The sequence below is a fragment of the Myxine glutinosa genome, chromosome 11 (assembly GCF_964187855.1).
Source record: "Myxine glutinosa chromosome 11, kmMyxGlut1.1, whole genome shotgun sequence".
NCBI lineage: Eukaryota > Metazoa > Chordata > Myxini > Myxiniformes > Myxinidae > Myxine > Myxine glutinosa.
Window position 1 is genome coordinate 63,267,753 of NC_136271.1, and position 18,060 is coordinate 63,285,812.

Here is an 18,060-nt window from a genome sequence, read left to right on the forward strand (position 1 = left end):
GAGGAAAGGAGAGTGGAACGAGAACTCCAGGAAAGGTTAGAAGGGAGAAAAGCAGAGGAGAGGAGAGCTGCCAGGGAACTCGAAGCAGAGGAGAGAAAAGCCGAAAGGGAGTTGAAGGAACGTGATCTGGCGCTTCAGCAAGAGATTAAATTCAAGGAGCTGAATTTAATGAGAGAACGGGGAGAGGTACCACCCTTGCTGACGGGGTCGACACCTAGCCAGAACACCTGGGATGTGGGCAGACATGTGAGGCTGGTTCCACCCTTCAGTGAAAAGGAAGTCGCTAAATTTTTTCCACACTTTAAGAAAGTGGCTCGACAGTTAAACTGGCCGGAGGAGGCCTGGACCATACTAGTGCAAAGTGTGCTGGTGGGAAAAGCTCAAGATATTTATTCGGCGCTACCAATGGACCAATGTGCAGATTATGAGGTATTGAAGAAGCACATCCTCAAAGTCTATGAGTTGGTTCCGGAAGCTTACCGGCAAAAATTCAGGAATGCCAGGAAGAGGGAGAGTGAGACCCATGTGGAGTTTGCCAGAGTGAAAGAAAATATGTTTGATCGGTGGTGTGAGTCAAAAGGAGTCGGGAACGACTTCGAAGCATTGCGTGACCTGATGCTGGTGGAGGAATTTCAACAGTGTGTCCACGAGGACATCAAAGTGTACCTGCAGGAAAAGAAAGTACCGAAGTTGTGGGACGCAGCCACCCTGGCAGATGATTATGCCTTAACACACCGGATAGGGGTCCACGAACCTAACTCCTCGCCTAGATCTCCGCAGGGGAGGTGGGGAACAGCAGGTGCGGAGAACGACAATACATGGCGGCGGCCTCGAGAGGATTATGGGGACAACGCGGATACCCCACCTGTTCGAAATCAGAGGGCTGCGGGCCCAAGACAAACTTATTTTTCGGGGGGCCCGAGGCAGACCACGAGTTTTTCCTCCGGGCCTACTTGCGCTTTTTGCAAGAAACCTGGACACTTGATGTCCAGTTGTTACCTCATGAAAAGGGAAGACCCAGAGCGGAGTCCGACTAGTACAACTCCGAATGCGATGGCAAACGTAAGAAATCGCCCACAGAAGAGTTACCAACCATTTATTTATGAGGGGTTGGTCTCACTCAAGGGAGACTTGACTAACCCAAGACCGGTTAGGGTGTTGAGGGACACAGGGGCCCATCAATCCTTAATGCTTGAAGGCATTTTGCCATTGTCAAAGAGTACCGCAACTGGTGATAGTGTTCGGTTACAAGGGATCAGTGGCTGTGTTAGTGCCCCACTTCATGTCATCCATTTGGAATCCGATTTGGTGTCAGGACCGGTCACCGTCGGTTTACAAGCCACGCTTCCTGTAGAGGGAGTATCTGTGATTATCGGAAATGATTTGGCCGGGGGGCAAATTTATGGTAACCCGAGGGTTGGTAAAGAGCACAGCAGGGAAAATAACACCCCACCAGCTTGGGATGGCGACAAAAGTTCCAAGTTATTTGTAGGGGGACTGAACTTCAACACAGAGGAAGAAGTTCTGACCTCTGTCTTCAACAGATATGGGCCGCTGGTGGAAGTGCGGGTGGTAAAAGACAGGGAAACGCAACGGTCAAGAGGGTTCGGCTTTGTCACGTTTGCAAGCACAAGAGACGCCAGAGAGGCAGAGAAGAATTGGAATGGTAAGGATTTGGAGGGTCGGACCATAACAGTAGGGAAGGCATTTCGTAGGCGTCGAGAGGTCTACAGAAGAGGACCACTTGGCAGGAGTTTTGGGGTTGGCAGCAGCCGATATTACTATGGAGGCTCCCAGAGTTACGGCACCTCCCGAAAGAATGAATGTCAGAGCACTGGCCGAGAAGGAGACCACCAGTCAGGTAACGGCTGGGACAAGGGGTCCCACCGTAACTGTTAGGAGTCTGGAGAAGTTGAAGCACTATATATGGGGGAGCCGCCGAGCCGAGGCTCCTACACGGACTAACCGTGAACGCCACGTTCTTAAAGGCGTCCAGGTAGTGAACTTTCCTGCACGGACTAACCGTGAACTCCACGTTCTTAAAGGCGTCCATGTAATGAACTTTCCTCCCCGGACTAACCGTGAACTCCACATTCCTTAAGGCGTCCATGTAGGAATACTCCGCTGGGCCTCCCGAAAAAGTGCTATAGAGAGGTTTAAATTTGGGGGCTTTGGGTCACCACCTCCTAACCGTCATTCAAGAGAAACTAGAAGTGGTTGACGCTTGGTCCAGAGGGAATTAATCTAGGGGATTGTGTGAAATTTTATTGCTTTATTTTTAAGTGATGACTGTGCCCGGGGGGAACTGATGAGTTGGGGGGGTTGAGTTATCTGGTTTGTTTCTCCAAATTGGCCGGCAAAGAAAGTTTTCGCTGGGTTCAAACTTTCTTTCTTGACGGGGGGGGGGGGGGGGGGTGTTACATATTTATGTGAATGTATGTGAATTACTATTCAGGTCTTTGCTTATCAATGTGGACTCGATTAAAGGTTGTTGTGATTAAAGGGTCAGGAGCCCTTCTGGGAAAAAGGAGACCGGAAACGGAAGAAGAAAAGACACGAGGTCCTGGAGAAGCGACGATTCTTCTTCTTCCTCGCCGAGCTCGGACGCGAGCGGTATCGATTGAGCAACGTAACAGAATCGGCGTTAAAAGCCCGTCTGGCGAGAGGAGTTACCGGGACGTGTAACTACCCTTTGACACGTCAAGTCGCCGTGGGTTCGTGCACGGAACCAAGCAGCTGGCACAGTTCGCCTCACCGTCTACAAGGCCGCGTACGGGTCGCACCTTGGGCCGCGAGCGCTGGGCAAGCCGCGTGTTGCTTTGCCTGCTTTGCTGTACCCGCTTTGCTTGGCCAGGAGGTGCGCACTGCAGCCGTTGTTCCCGGTACAGGACGTGCCCGGTGAAAGCACGTCAGGAAGGGTCCGTTCAACCGCCCACGTGCGGAGATCGAACTACCGGAGTACGGAGACATTGAGAGAGACATTGACCATGGAGGGAGTCGGGAGTGGGGCTCACGTGAGGAATGTATAAGATGGCCATCTTAGAGTTATTATAGATGAGTTTACATCTTTGTACTATTGATTGCTGATTGTGGATGGTTGTTGATTGCTCGGGGAATATATCCTTGATTATTCCGGATCCTTGGTGTGAGGGTTCTTATTGATTGGAATTCAGATTTATGCGTTACAAAAGAGCATAAATAATAGATCTTTCTGGCGGAGTTCCTCTCCCGGTCCGGGGGTCACCAAGACCAGGTAGTCACCGGGAGGACGGGGAAAAGATCCTGATCATATGAACATGCAGAATGATGTTTATGGACTACCAGCATCCACGGTTGTTAACTTTTTAGTGCAGCAAATAAACACAAAAATTGTGCATTTTATGAGAAAAGCATGAAATTTTAAACATAGTTAGTGCATACCATAAGGTTTATTTTCAGATGTGGAGGGAAGTCAGATTTGATCTCTGAGAACCGTGAGAGATCAAATCCAAAATGGCCGCCAGTCCACCGAGTCTAATGTTCAAACGCGCTTAATTTTGGAACCAAATAGTGTAGAAAAACATTATAGGTGTCATTTCCAACTAAATTGGGGGTGCCCAGAGGTGAATGATGCTTTCAATGAACTCCTAGGCATGCCAAGTGAGGTCAGTGAAGGCTCAATGTTACTGCTACAGCGATTTGTGGTGCTGATATACGGTAGAACCAGTGAGAGCACGGAAGTGAATGATGCCAGGAAACCTCTTCACACAGAAGTGTAGAACTCTAGAAAACATTCCTCCAACCCAGGCAACACTCAAGCAGCACATCAAGCGCACTTGCTACCAGGCCAACTGTTGTAACCAGGCATTGGTCATGGATCCAGAAATGCCAGACCCACCTGACTGGGGCTGGACAAAGGAGACAACTGGGTGGCAGCCTCTTTGGACCACTCTTCCTGAAGCATCAAAATCGTGCCATGAATTGATCGACTGTGGCTGCAAGAAAGGGTGCACTGGATGCTGCAAGTGTGCCAAAGCTGCATTCAAGTGCACTGCACTGTGCTTCTGTTCTGGAGACTGTTAGATTTAGATCATTACCAATTTTCATCATTGCACTTGATTTAATGTTAGCTTTGGTGGACATACTTGGTTAACTACAGTTATTTTTTCAGAGGTTATTGCATCATTCCTTGCAGTGTAAACACTTCTTTTTTTTTCATCATTTCTGGTCTTTTGGTGCTCTGTACCTATCCCTGAACCTGAAAAAATAAAGTTTTAAAAGTTCAAATGAACGTTTTCCAATAGCAGTTCCAACTGCAGTGTCATAAAAATAGATATTTAACGTAATTTGACCTTGACCGTGACCTAAATGCATGTCCTTGAGTTCTGGCGATCTCAAAAGTATCACCAAATGAATGGGCATCCCCAATTTAGTTGGAAATGACACCTATAAGCGCGTTTGAACATTAGACCCGGTGGACTGGCGGCCATTTTGGATTTGACCTCTCACGGTCCTCAGAGGTCAAATCTGACTTCCCTCTACATCTGAAAATAAACCTTATGGTATATACTAACTATGCTAGAAATTCCATGCTTTTCTCAAAAAATGCACAATTTGTTAAAATATGAGAGCTTATCCGCTGTACAATTTCTATTTACCATCTTTTGAGATTCAACAATCTCTGAAGCTGTTCATCTCTCTGGCCTTATCTTTTTTTGATGTTGATGATCCATACTCTGTTTGTGCTGCCGAAGCAGTTTCTTGACAAGTGTTAGACTGGGTGGTTTCCCATTGCCTTCCCAGCATGTTTTCTCTGTGCTCTATCCTTTTAAATGCTGAGCATCAAGCAAGGAAAGAGCACCTTCTATTTTTAAAGTCTTCGGTATGACGTAGCTGGGGTTCGAACAACTGCTCTCCCACACTCAGAGCGTACGCTCTAACCCTTACACTGCCGAGTCTGGTTGGACTGTATCTTTTGTGCAAGATTTTTCTTATACTAGATAGAGGCTCATGGAATAGCAGGGTGAAAGGGGGTACGTATAAGGGAATGACTGACAGTGGGACAGTGCGGCAACCGTTTGACAAAATAATCAAGGGAATGGACGAGCAGAGAGGAAACATTGCAAACTGTAAGTAAGAAGGTTTGAGATAGCTTCGGTAAGGCTAACAGGGGTAGAAAACATTGGGGTTAGGGAAAGGGGGACATGACATGGTGGTACACCACCTGCTTGAAGCATTGAACGGAAGGGTGGGATGAAACAGCCTCTGGAAGGTGGTTCCACAAGTAGAAGAAGCGAGGAATAAAAGAGTTGAGGTGTGCAGCAAGGCTGGATTTTGGGAGTTTAACCAGGAGGGGTTTACTGGAAGAACACATGCATCCTGGAGTTGTGTTTTCATTCAATCCTCGTACGTTTAATCTGCAGTTGTTAAACTGCCAAAGAATCTGCGTAACGTTCCGCTACTGTACAGATTGCACACATTGCAGGTCGCAATGCACGTCATGTCACTCATTCAAGTCGTTAGGATTCAATTTCTCAGACATTTGGATTCCCCTGGGCTTTAACCAGAAGTTGCATAGATATGCCCTCTGTATATGAGGGGAAATCCTCTCCTGCAGGCTGGGATAAATAATCTTGACTTGTGGCTGGTTTTTATTTTGTTTTTAAGTGTTTTGTTTTTTCACCAATGGACGGCTGGCTTAGTGTTCCATCCCCAACATGAGGACCAGTTTAAGCAAGCTAGTTTTAAGGTAACAGCACCATTATATGGATGTAAATAGAAATATGGTGAAGGAATATAACATAGCCAGGGTGGTAACTGTGCTGAAGACACGAGTTGAGATGGGGTGGGTAACAGGTGAAAGTATTCAATAATTATATGCCATGGATTAAAAAACTGCACCTCAACTAACTGTCAATGCTTAATACAACAGGTCTGGTGTTATTAGTAGGGTACTACCAGCATCCTGATAATGTTAGTACCAGGTCTGGAATTATTACACAACTCTGGTGACAGTAAGACAAAAAAGCTATTTCACTGCTGAGTCCAATTTACTATATTCATGCAATCCACTTTGCTGCATGCTTATACCAGGTGTTCCAAGGCTTGTTATAACCAAGCAAGCACATATGCTTGGCAGGGACATGGCAGCCCATAGAACTCAACCTCCATCCATGTGCATGTAGATACGTTTATCTTCCATAATCAATGAAGGCATAAAATCTTAACCCTTCAAATTCAATGGATACACATATAAACATATTAAATAAATAAGTACCAGTTATCCTGGAGTCAGTTCTAGCTAACAATCACTTGTTAGTGCAGTCCGGTAATTTACCAAATTTATACCGTTTGAGTGGCTTGAATTGATATCCGTGCACTCTACAAACGCTTCTCTGCAATAACTTGGCTTCAAAGTACTCTCAAGATGACGACATGATCTTTATCGTGAACAAATATTGAGCACTGCATATTAACTTGAAGGGGTTCTCTCCTTACTTTGTGTCCAATATATCATGCGCTTCTGCGTCTAACCTTTGGGATCACTGTGCGTTCTGGGCCAGAAGGTTAAATCTCCTTCCTATTGCAGAGCTTCTCAGAAAAGCAGACTTTAGCTAGACATTATATATATATATACAGTCACATGAAAAAGTAAGTACACCCCATGTAAAGTTTTGACTTTTTCAACATATTTCAACATACAGCTATTTGATCTTCATCTATCTATCTATAATTCCAGTAATCTCTGTACGTTTGTACGTCTGTACGTTTGTCTGTGACCGCTGTTTCTCGACAACCACGGGTCCGATATACTTTTAACTTGCCAGGTATATTGCTGGGGACCCGAGGATGTGCCTTTTCAAGGTTTCATATTAATCGGACAATTACTTACCGAGCTATGTCCAAAAAACGATTCAACCAATCAGAGAGCAGCGAGCTATCGCGTGTGCCGAACGTGGCGGACACACTCTGCCTCGGATGGCACATTTGAGAGCGTATTCATTTATTTCACGTTTGCAAACTATGTTGGCGCTATGTTGGCGTTAAACGATGTTTTAAAACTAATAAAAACCCCGGGGGGATTGTCACTGTACTCGCAAGCCGTTCGCCGTTCGCTTTGGCGTTGCGAATGGACCAAAACATTTCATCTATCTATAATTCCAGTAATCTCTGTCTGTCTGTCTGTACGTCTGTACGTTTGTTTGTTTGTCTGTGACCGCTGTTTCTCGACAACCACGGGTCCGATATACTTTTAACTTGCCAGGTATATTGCTGGGGACCCGAGGATGTGCCTTTTCAAGGTTTCATATTAATCGGACAATTACTTACCGAGCTATGTCCAAAAAACGATTCAACCAATCAGAGAGCAGCGAACGATCGCGTGTGCCGAACGTGGCGGACACACTCTGCCTCGGATGGCACATTTGAGAGCGTATTCATTTATTTCACGTTTGCAAACTATGTTGGCGTTAAACTATGTTTTAATAAAGTTTTAAAACTAATAAAAACGAATTTGCGATTCATTCGCTTTCCTGCGCGTTTGTGCACGCGATGGCGATTGCTTTACCAAACTCCGGAAGCCGTTCGCTTTGGACCAAACCATTGCATGTAAATAGAGGGGGGGGGTTCTGTGGTCGTTGCGAATGGACCAAACCATTCATGTAAATAGAGGGGGGGGATTGTCACTGTACTCGCAAGCCGTTCGCCGTTCGCTTTGGCGTTGCGAATGAACCAAACCATTTCATGTAAATAGAGGGGGGGGGATATAATTTTAGATAGATATATAGTACGGGCATATATATAGTACGGGCATGCCCTAGTCTATCTATAATTCCAGTAATCTCTGTCTGTCTGTCTGTACGTTTGTCTGTGACCGCTGTTTCTCGACAACCACGGGTCCGATATACTTTTAACTTGCCAGGTATATTGCTGGGGACCCGAGGATGTGCCTTTTCAAGGTTTCATATTAATCGGACAATTACTTACCGAGCTATGTCCAAAAAACGATTCAACCAATCAGAGAGCAGCGAACGATCGCGTGTGCCGGCGTTGCGAATGGACCAAACCATTCCATGTAAATAGAGGGGGGGGGGGTTCTGTGGTCGTTGCGAATGGACGAAACCATTTCATGTAAATAGAGGGGGGGGGATTGTCACTGTACTCGCAAGCCGTTCGCCGTTCGCTTTGGCGTTGCGAATGGACCAAACCATTTCATGTAAATAGAGGGGGGGGGATATAATTTTAGATAGATATATAGTACGGGCATATATATAGTACGGGCATGCCCTAGTCTATCTATAATTCCAGTAATCTCTGTACGTTTGTACGTCTGTACGTTTGTCTGTGACCGCTGTTTCTCGACAACCACGGGTCCGATATACTTTTAACTTGCCAGGTATATTGCTGGGGACCCGAGGATGTGCCTTTTCAAGGTTTCATATTAATCGGACAATTACTTACCGAGCTATGTCCAAAAAACGATTCAACCAATCAGAGAGCAGCGAGCTATCGCGTGTGCCGAACGTGGCGGACACACTCTGCCTCGGATGGCACATTTGAGAGCGTATTCATTTATTTCACGTTTGCAAACTATGTTGGCGTTAAACTACGTTTTAAAACTAATAAAAACGAATTTGCGATTCATTCGCTTTCCTGCGCGTTTGTGCACGCGATGGCGATTTCTTTACCAAACTCCGGAAGCCGTTCGCTTTGGACCAAACCATTGCATGTAAATAGAGGGGGGGGTTCTGTGGTCGTTGCGAATGGACCAAACCATTCATGTAAATAGAGGGGGGGGATTGTCACTGTACTCGCAAGCCGTTCGCCGTTCGCTTTGGCGTTGCGAATGGACCAAACCATTTCATGTAAATAGAGGGGGGGGATATAATTTTAGATAGATATATAGTACGGGCATATATATAGTACGGGCATGCCCTAGTTTCAACAATATTGATAGATAAAGGTGATATAATATAACAAATATCATGAAACATTTACATTTTGTAGACCATTGTATAATTTAAATAAACATAAATGCAAATTTCGAATGTGGAAAAAGTAAGTACACCCCGACATTTATCACTACTTCAAAAACCTAAAATTAGAATCAGGTGCACAAGCTCAGGTGCCAATGATTAGAACATCATTAGAGAGGATCTTTGAGGAACCTGTCTTATTTAAACCTCAGACATTTAGTTTGGTTTGCTCTTTGTTGTTGAAGTGTGCGGCGTCACCATGCCTAGATCAAAAGAGCTCTCTGAGGCCTTCAGAAAGAAGGTTATAGATGCCTACGAGTCTGGGAAGGGATTTAAAAAGATCTCCAAACAATTTGAAATCAATCATTCGACTGTCCGGAAGATAATCTACAAGTGGAGAAGATTCCAAACAACTGCCAACTTGTTCAGGCCAGGCCACCCCAGCAAGTTCAGCCCGAGAGCAGACCGCAAGATGCTGAAAGAAGTCCCTAAGAACCCCAGAATGTCATCACGGGACCCACAGGTAGCTCTTGCCACTGTTGATGTCAAAGTGCACGAGTCTACCATTAGAAAGAGGCTGCACAAATTTGATCTACATGGGAGGTGTGCCAGGAGGAAACCTTTGCTGTCCAGAAAGAACATCAGGCAAGACTAAAGTTTGCCAATGAACACCAAGGCAAAGACCAGCACTTCTGGAACAATGTGCTCTGGACAGATGAGTCAAAGGTAGAGCTATTTGGCCACAGTACCAGAAGACATGTTTGGCGAAAACCAAAGACAGCATTTGACCACAAGAACCTGATACCAACTGTAAAGCATGGTGGTGGAAATATTATGGTTTGGAGCAGCTTTGCTGCATCAGGGCCTGGCCAGCTCACCATCATAGAATCCACTATGAATTCTTCATTGTACCAGAGGGTGCTTGAGGATAATGTGAGGCCATCTGTCGGAAAGTTGAAGCTCAACTGAAGGTGGACCTTGCAACATGACAATGACCCTAAACATACCAGTAAATCCACCAAGGAATGGATGAAAAGAAAGAAATGGAGGGTTCTGGAATGGCCAAGTCAAAGCCCGGATCTAAATCCCATCGTGATGTTGTGGGGGGATTTGAAACGAGCTGTGCATGCAAGAAACCCCTCAAACATCGCACAGCTGAAAGAATTCTGCATGGAGGAGTGGGCAAAAATTTCTCCCAGTCGATGTCAGAGACTGGTAGACATTTATAAGAAACGCCTACTTGAGGTTGTTTCTGCTAAAGGGGGCAATACCACCGATTAGAGCCAAGGGTGTACTTACTTTTTCCACATGTGAAATTTGCATTTATGTTTATTTAAATAATACAATGGACTACAAAATGTAAATGTTTCATGATATTTGTTATATTATATCACCTTTATCTCTCAATATTCTTGAAATGAAGATCAAATAGCTGTATGTTGAAATATATTGAAAAAGTCAAAACTTTACATGGGGTGTACTTACTTTTTCACGTGACTGTATATGCATCTGAAGACATGAAAGGAGTGGTTCTTCTCCATTCTTCTAACATTGATGTCTTTCAAGCTCGAGGAAATCTGACCATCAATGTGAACATTCTTTCTGTTAGCAGCACCCATTCTTAAAGTTGAAGTTTGAGGGAGTGCATCGTGTTAGAAAAGGAGATTATGCCATTGTTCGCATTACCATTACTCAGGAGGAGGCAAAATGAGAACTAAATCAATCAGGTCCGCTTTGTGTCTGGTAGGTCGCCAGTTCCATTCCAACCCTCGCCTGGCCAGAGCAAAGACTTAGGCAAAGACTTAGAGCGGGTTAGGACAGCAAGTACTGCTTCCTCGCTTGACACTCAACATTTAGAGGATAGGGCTGACAGGATGGCATGGAGGTACGTACACTCACCTCGAAGCTGTCTAGCCTGGGGTTGAAATGTTTTTCATCTCGGTGTTTATCAGGCAGGGTGATTCATCAATGTGTGTGCCGTCCTTCAGATGAACATTAAACGGGCAGCCCATCTGCCAGCATTCGTTGGTGGACATTAAAGATCCCATGGTGTCCTTCACGAAGAGTAGATGAGTTATCGCCGGCACCATGGCCAAATTCCAACTTCCTGCCCATGAAAGGGCATTGCATCAGTGGCATAGCACGCCCTCAGCCAATGATGTTATCCCATAGCTTTGTGCCACATACAAATTTAGAATTTGGAGGATAAAGCACGGACAAACCCCGTGGGTTGGTATCCCATGAGGAAGAGGGAAGTTGCGGAGAGAGAAAGCGACATCACTCACAAAGATTACGTCCCAGAATTCCCCAGGAAGTTGCATCATTTTCCTCAAGCTTAGCGGCTGTTTGTCTGAAGTCAAGTCTGTGGATGCCTCATGTATTTGTCTGCACATGTGTGCATGATTTATGTTGTCTCTTCTCGAGACATAACACATGTAACATATAAATAGTTTAATAGAGGTGCTCTGAAAGCCATTTTTTTCTCCATATTAAAATTGAAAGAGGGCGTTTTTTTCAAGGTTTTTCATCCACAAAAGAACCAATTTGTGTGACAAAAATCAGGAATTTTCTTTTTTACAAAATGTATTGAAATCCTCTGAAAATAGCTTGCTAATTGCAATCCTTTTCACAAATAATTAGTTTATTGAGGGTGCCTCTTAATGGCAAAAGATTATTTAATTCACATTCTGTCCAGACAGAGAACAAAAAAAAAAATCAGTGTTTAAGTTCAGTGTTTAAGAAAAACAAATGAAAAATCAACAAAAATATACTTAGACAAAAAAGGCGAGTTTCAAGTGAAAAAATAAAATCCTTTCCAAAGGCTGCACTGTTGTCCAACATACTGGACACACCACACATTGCCTCCACCCATGCATCCTCACCCCATGCATCCTCTGTATCCATATTGTCCTCTCCATGCAGCCTCTGTATCCATATTGTCCTCTCCATGCAGCCTCTGTATCCATATTGTCCTCTCCATGCAGCCTCTGTATCCATATTGTCCTCTCCATGCAGCCTCTGTATCCATATTGACCTCTCCATGCAGCCTCTGTGTCCATATTGTCCACCCCATGCATCCACTGTATCCACATTGTCCTCCCCATGCATGCATCCTCTCTATCCATATTGTCCACCTCATGCATCCTCTGTATTCATATTGTCCACCCCATGCATGCATGTTTTTTTCGTCCTGCTTTTGTCTGTTATGTCCTGATCCGTTCAGTGTAATAGCTCTTCCATGAGTGTTGACTAAGTACACAAAAAGGCAAAAAAAATAATCAATAAACGACGCTCTCATCTCTGAGTTGTCTAGTTCTGTATTTTATCCCTGATGTTGTCCAATTCATCATTCCATTCAGAACATGCCATCATCCATCAGAGTGGGTGTGAAGGCTGTTGTCCTCCCTCTCACGATATTCTTCAAAATAGAAAATGTCAGCCCAGTACTGTAGCCATATAGATCTTGCCAATAAAATACATGGGATATAGATGTTGATTACAGTGAGACATCGATTTTAAATGTTAGATTAGACGATAAAGCTAGCAATACATTGGAAATTGATGAGTGTAAATGCCAGGTGATTATTTAAGGTACCTCAAACATATTCACATATTTGCCAGGAATATAAACGTACATTGGTGGAAATGCCAGGTTTTAAAATTTAATGAAAATTTCAAATGCATTGCCATTTCTGCAACAATAAATTCAAGTTTTTGAAATAAATATATGGCATCAACTTTTCTTTAAAGCAGCTTTCAAAATGTTGTTGCATTGCACTCACTGGTACAGATTTGATTCCGATAGCTGCTCATGAGAGATTGTGACGGTGTGGTGACCCGTCCAGCATTGATTATTATTAGTTTAACTAGCGGGAAATCAAATCCTGCAGGTGGGAATAACCTTCATTGTCGGCCTTTGGTGGGCAATGTCTAGTGGCACACTCTTGGAAATGCACTTTGGATTTTATATCATTTTTGAAAGAATTTTTATTGATCACAACAAATCATACTCCATATTTAAATTTTGAGAAGGCTTCATTATATTATGAAGAAGAAAATGGAAATAATTTGTAATACTGTCAACAACCAAAGGTGGCGCTATTTCCGATATACAGTATATGTATATATATATATTATATATACAGACTTGGCATTTAATATGGAATTTTTTTGTTGTGGGGGTGAACTTACTTTTCAAGATGACTTAGAACCAAAAGTTCATTGGAATTATGTTGAAATTATTCTAGATTTTGTTAATGTGACCTTTAAAAGAAACAAAAACCACATTTGACATTTCGAAGCAAATAAATTGATCCTTGAAAGTGATGTAAACTGATATCGAACTCAATTCACGGACAGTACTGTGTTAAACTTCTGTGCATTTTCCAGAAGTATTTGTTTATTTTGCACATTAGCCAAAAAATTTTTTTAAACAAAAACAAAAGTTAAATTACGACTGGGATTACGGACAGTAAAATTACAGTTCAGTACTTCGTGTAACCCCCACGAGCATTCAGGAGAGCACGTACACATTGAGGCATGCTGTTCACGAGATTTGCCAAGGTTTGGACAGGAATCGCTTGCCATGCAGTTACAATAGCCTGCTGCAATTCACGCACAGAGGCAGGCTGCTGGTCCAAGTTGTCGATTTGACGCGTTAATTCTGCCCACAAGTTCTCTATCGGATTCATATCCGGGGACATGGCAGGCCACTCCATATGCTCAACAGCACGGTCAGCAAGAAAGTGTTGGATCATGCGAGCACGATGAGGCCGTGCATTGTCATCTTGGAAGACAAAGTTTCCTCGAAAGGCTGCACGAACAAATGGAAGCAAAATTTCTTCCAGAATGGCCCTGTGCTTGAACTGGTTCAGGTTTCCATTCAGAACAACCAGGTCAGTTTTACCCCCTGCATGAAAAGCAGCTTAAACGGTCACCCCACCACCTCCAGCTTGGACTCTTGGCACTATACAATCTTCGTTGTAGGCTTCATGCACTTGTCTGCGCACTCGGACGCGGCCATGTTGACGATAGATGAGAAATCTAGACTTGTCACTGAAGATCTCGTGATTCCAGTGTCCTGGCTGCCATTGACGGTGCTCTATGGCCCACTGCAATCGGCGCTGGCGGTGTTGTCTGGTCAGACGTGGCTTTCTCAGGGGACGCCTGGCACGATAGCCTGCTTGAACCAGTCGTTGGTTGACTAGCCTTCTGGATGCAGGCACATTTGTCAGTTGCTGCCACTCAGCCCTAAGCCGATTAGCTGACTTGGTATGGCCATTGCGGTCTAACCGGTGCAGCTGGCGATCATCCCTCCTTGTGGTTCTGCGGGGACGTCCTGACCTCGGTATTGGAGTAGGGACACCCCTCTGAGCATTTCGTTTCAGGATCTTTGACACCTGACCTTGAGTGATGCCATACTGCCGAGCAATAGCACGCTGTTTCATGCCGGAATTTCGTAAAGCCACCACTAAATGACAAACAGCATTGTCGAGTTTACGGACCATCTTTTTTTTTTTTTTTTTTTTTGTATACTGAATCGAGGCTCGTGAAAGAGCTAACATTTACTTCACAAACAAATCAACCAGACAAACAAAATACCCAAAAAGAGGGAGCGGAAGACAAGATGGGGAGAGAAGGGGAAGCACACAAACACAACATCCGAGAGCAGAGAGATGTGTGGAAGGGAGAGGGCCTGGGGGGAGGAGGCGGGGGGAGGTGAGGGAGGGAGAAGTATAAAACACAAGGACACCAAGGACTTCCTGGACAGAAGTTGGTATTTCAAAAAAGTGGAATTGGGGTGAAATTAGCGGGGGTAGAAAAGATCAAGGTTTTGGATGGGGGAAGATAAGAGATGGTGGTGAACAGCTGTTTTAAAGACTTGGAGGGTGGAGTGGGATTGAAGAGAGTGAGGGAGTTTGTTCCAGAGGCGGGAGAAAAGAGGAATGAAGGAGTGAAGGTGAGCAGAGAGTCTTGATTTTGGCAGTTTAACCATAAGAGGGTTGCAGGCAGATCTTGTGCAACCTGTAGGAATATTTGCGGGACAGAGCCCAGAGAGAGCTGGGGGGGGGGCAAGGCCAGAGAGGAGTCCGTAGAGGACGGAAAGACCACCAACCTGCCTGCGGTGAGTGAGTGAGAGGCCCTTGGAGTTAGCTTCATCGCGGGAGATTCCAATGATTCTGAATGCTTTGGTTTCAACAGCGTGAAGGCGAGCTAGGTGTGAGGCAGGAGCACCAGCCCAGAGGGGAGAGCAGTATTCCATTGAGCTGCGGATGAAAGCCTTGTATGTGGTGAGGAGCTCAGGTGTGCCAAGGAAGGACTTCGCACGACGGAGGATGCCCAGTCGGCGACTGGCTTTGGAGGCCAGATTTGAAATGTGGATTTCCCAGGAAAGATCATGGCAGATAGTGAGACCCAAAAGCTTGAGTGACAGAACTTCTTGGAGAGGATTGTTCAGAAAGTGGATGGGAGGGTTGTCCAGTCGGTCTTTTCGGAGAGACATCGTAAGAGTGTGAGATTTGTCAGGCTTGAAAGACATGTTCCACTTGTTTGCCCAGTCTGTGATTTTCTCAAGGTCTGCAGAGAGTGAGGAGGCTGCAGACTGCCGATCTGAGGGATGAAGAATGGAGCGACAGAGAGTAGAGTCGTCAGCAAAGAGATAGAGAGGATTTTCAAGAGAGTCAGAGAGATCATTGATGAAGACCAGAAAAAGCACAGGGCCCAGAACACTGCCTTGGGGAACTCCAGCCTGAACAGGAAGAGGAGATGAGAGAAACCCATTCAGGGCCACACGTTGACTACGACTAGAGAGGAAGTCCGCCAGCCATGCGTGGAGATTTCCATGGATACCAAAAGAGGAGAGTTTGGTGAGCAGAGCGGGGGGCCAGACCGTATCGAAGGCACGTGATATGTCAAGGGAGACTGCTATAATTTCCTGTTTGGCATTGAGGACCTCCATCCATTGTTGAGAAAGCAGAAGCAGCATGTCCAGAGTGGAGTGTCCAGGTCTGAAACCAAATTGATGATCAGAGATCAAGCCATTGAAGAAGAGGAAAGATTTCATATCTGAAGCAATGATGGATTCCATGACTTTGCTGATAATTGGGAGAAGGCTGATTGGTCTGTAGTTGCTGGGATCTGTTTTTGCACCTTTTTTATGCAAAGCGGTGATGTTGGTAGATTTCCAAGCAGATGGTAGATGACCTTGAGCAAAAGAGAGGATGAAGAGAACAGAGAGAGGGAGTGAAAGAGCGGAAGAACATGATTTTAGGACCCGTGGGCTGATGCCGTCAGGTCCAGTTGCAGAATCAGAGTCGAGGGTTGACAGAAACTTTTCCACCTTGTCAGGAGGAAAGGACACAGAGTCCAGGAGCAGCTGGGTACGACTGGGTATGGTGGGTACAGAGAAGGATGGGTTTGGGACACAAGATTTAGAGGCAAACACAGAGTTGAGGCATTCAGCTTTTTCACGTGCGGAGTCAGCCGTGTGGCCATTTGAGGTGAGGGAGGGGATGGAGGGGGAACAAACACCAGAAACAGATTTGACCAGATGCCACCAGGATTTGGAAGAGGGAGACAGATAAGAGAGTTCGGTCCTGAGAACGGAGAGATATTGTTTCCTGGCTCTCCTGAGGGTGGACACACACTTGTTTCGGGCTTTGTGAAAGGAAATGAGATTTCCTTCCATTGGATTTGCTTTCCAGGAGACTAAAGCAAGTTGTTTCTGGGCAATAGCCTCACCACAAGATTCCGTGTACCATGGACGGGAGGAAGGGTATGACAACTGAAGACGAGATGGGATAAATCTGTGCATGAGAGAGAGCAATTTACTTTGGAAGAATTCCCAGGATGAGTTGATGTCAGAGGCAGTGGAGATGGGAGACCAGTCCAGATGATTGATGGCTGCTTGAAGACCGTGCCAGTTGGCCTGAGTGAAATGCCAGACTCGTCGACGCTGAGGAGGCTCTCTGAGAATGGTCAGAGAGATGTCCACTTTAACAAGCACATGATCAGAAGAGCCGATCTCCAGGGGAAGCGGCAATAACTTTTGTAGACGTGCAGCAGTTGTTTTCCACTAATACAGAACGCAACAACCCTTATATACCCAATTGTGAAGCCAATCGTCAAATGTACCTGTCCGTACATTTTGTCACGCCACCTGTGATATAATCGTGTTATTGAATTCTTGCTGCGACAGACAATCAGTGACATGGTTCTTTTAACGAAGAAATCACCCAAGCGTAAAAGAAAATCACCAGATTGATATACCGAGTTCAGAAAGTAAACCCAAGTCAAGAAAAAAAAAATTCCATATTAAATGCCAAGTCTGTGTATATATATATATATATATATATATATATATATAAATTTATATATATATAAATTTATATTTATCTTTATATATATATATATATATATATATATATATATATATATATATATATATATATATATATATATATATACACACACACACAGACACCAGGCCACCCTCCCTCATCTCAACCTTCCCCCTGCCCTCTCCCCTCTCCGTGACTCCCACCCCGCCCTACCCTTACCCTTCCTTCCCTACTCCCACTCCCCTCTAGACTCTCCACCCAACGCTTGCCCTCACTCCTTCCACCTTTCCCACCTGTCTCTCTGGACTTTCACCCCAGACCTTCCCCTCCAACATCCCATCCTTCCCCTGCCTTCTCCCACTGCAAAGTCTTTCCCTCCAGACTCCCACCCACCCCTTCAATTAACGATTCATACTTGTGAAAATTGGCAAACGATTAACGATTCGTACTTATGAAAACTAGGAATTCTATGATGAGCACTTGGCGTTCACTTGTCCCATTCCCTTACTCATTCTAATCCGACAATTATGCTAGTCGTTCTTTTAATTTGATCTTAAATTTGATTTATTTTGCTTTCTTAACCCCGGACATTTTCCCCACCGGGACCCAGGCACCTGCGGAAGCCTTAACTGCGATCCTGCTGGTTAATTATTTTCGTTGCACAAAATAAAGTTAAAGTGGAACCCAAACACTCAGACCACCTTGATGCTAATCTATCCCTTGTTACCCTACAAAATAGATATGATGTCTTTTTCTGATTTCCCATT

General features: G+C 44.8%; 1 protein-coding gene across 1 annotated transcript in view; it reads left to right on the plus strand.

Moving 5' to 3' along the window:
- The window catches only part of LOC137436231 (leucine-rich repeat and fibronectin type-III domain-containing protein 4-like), a 462,955-nt gene that overhangs the window by 323,377 nt on the left and 121,518 nt on the right, over positions 1 to 18,060 (plus strand). The gene's annotated exons all lie outside the window — the stretch shown is intronic.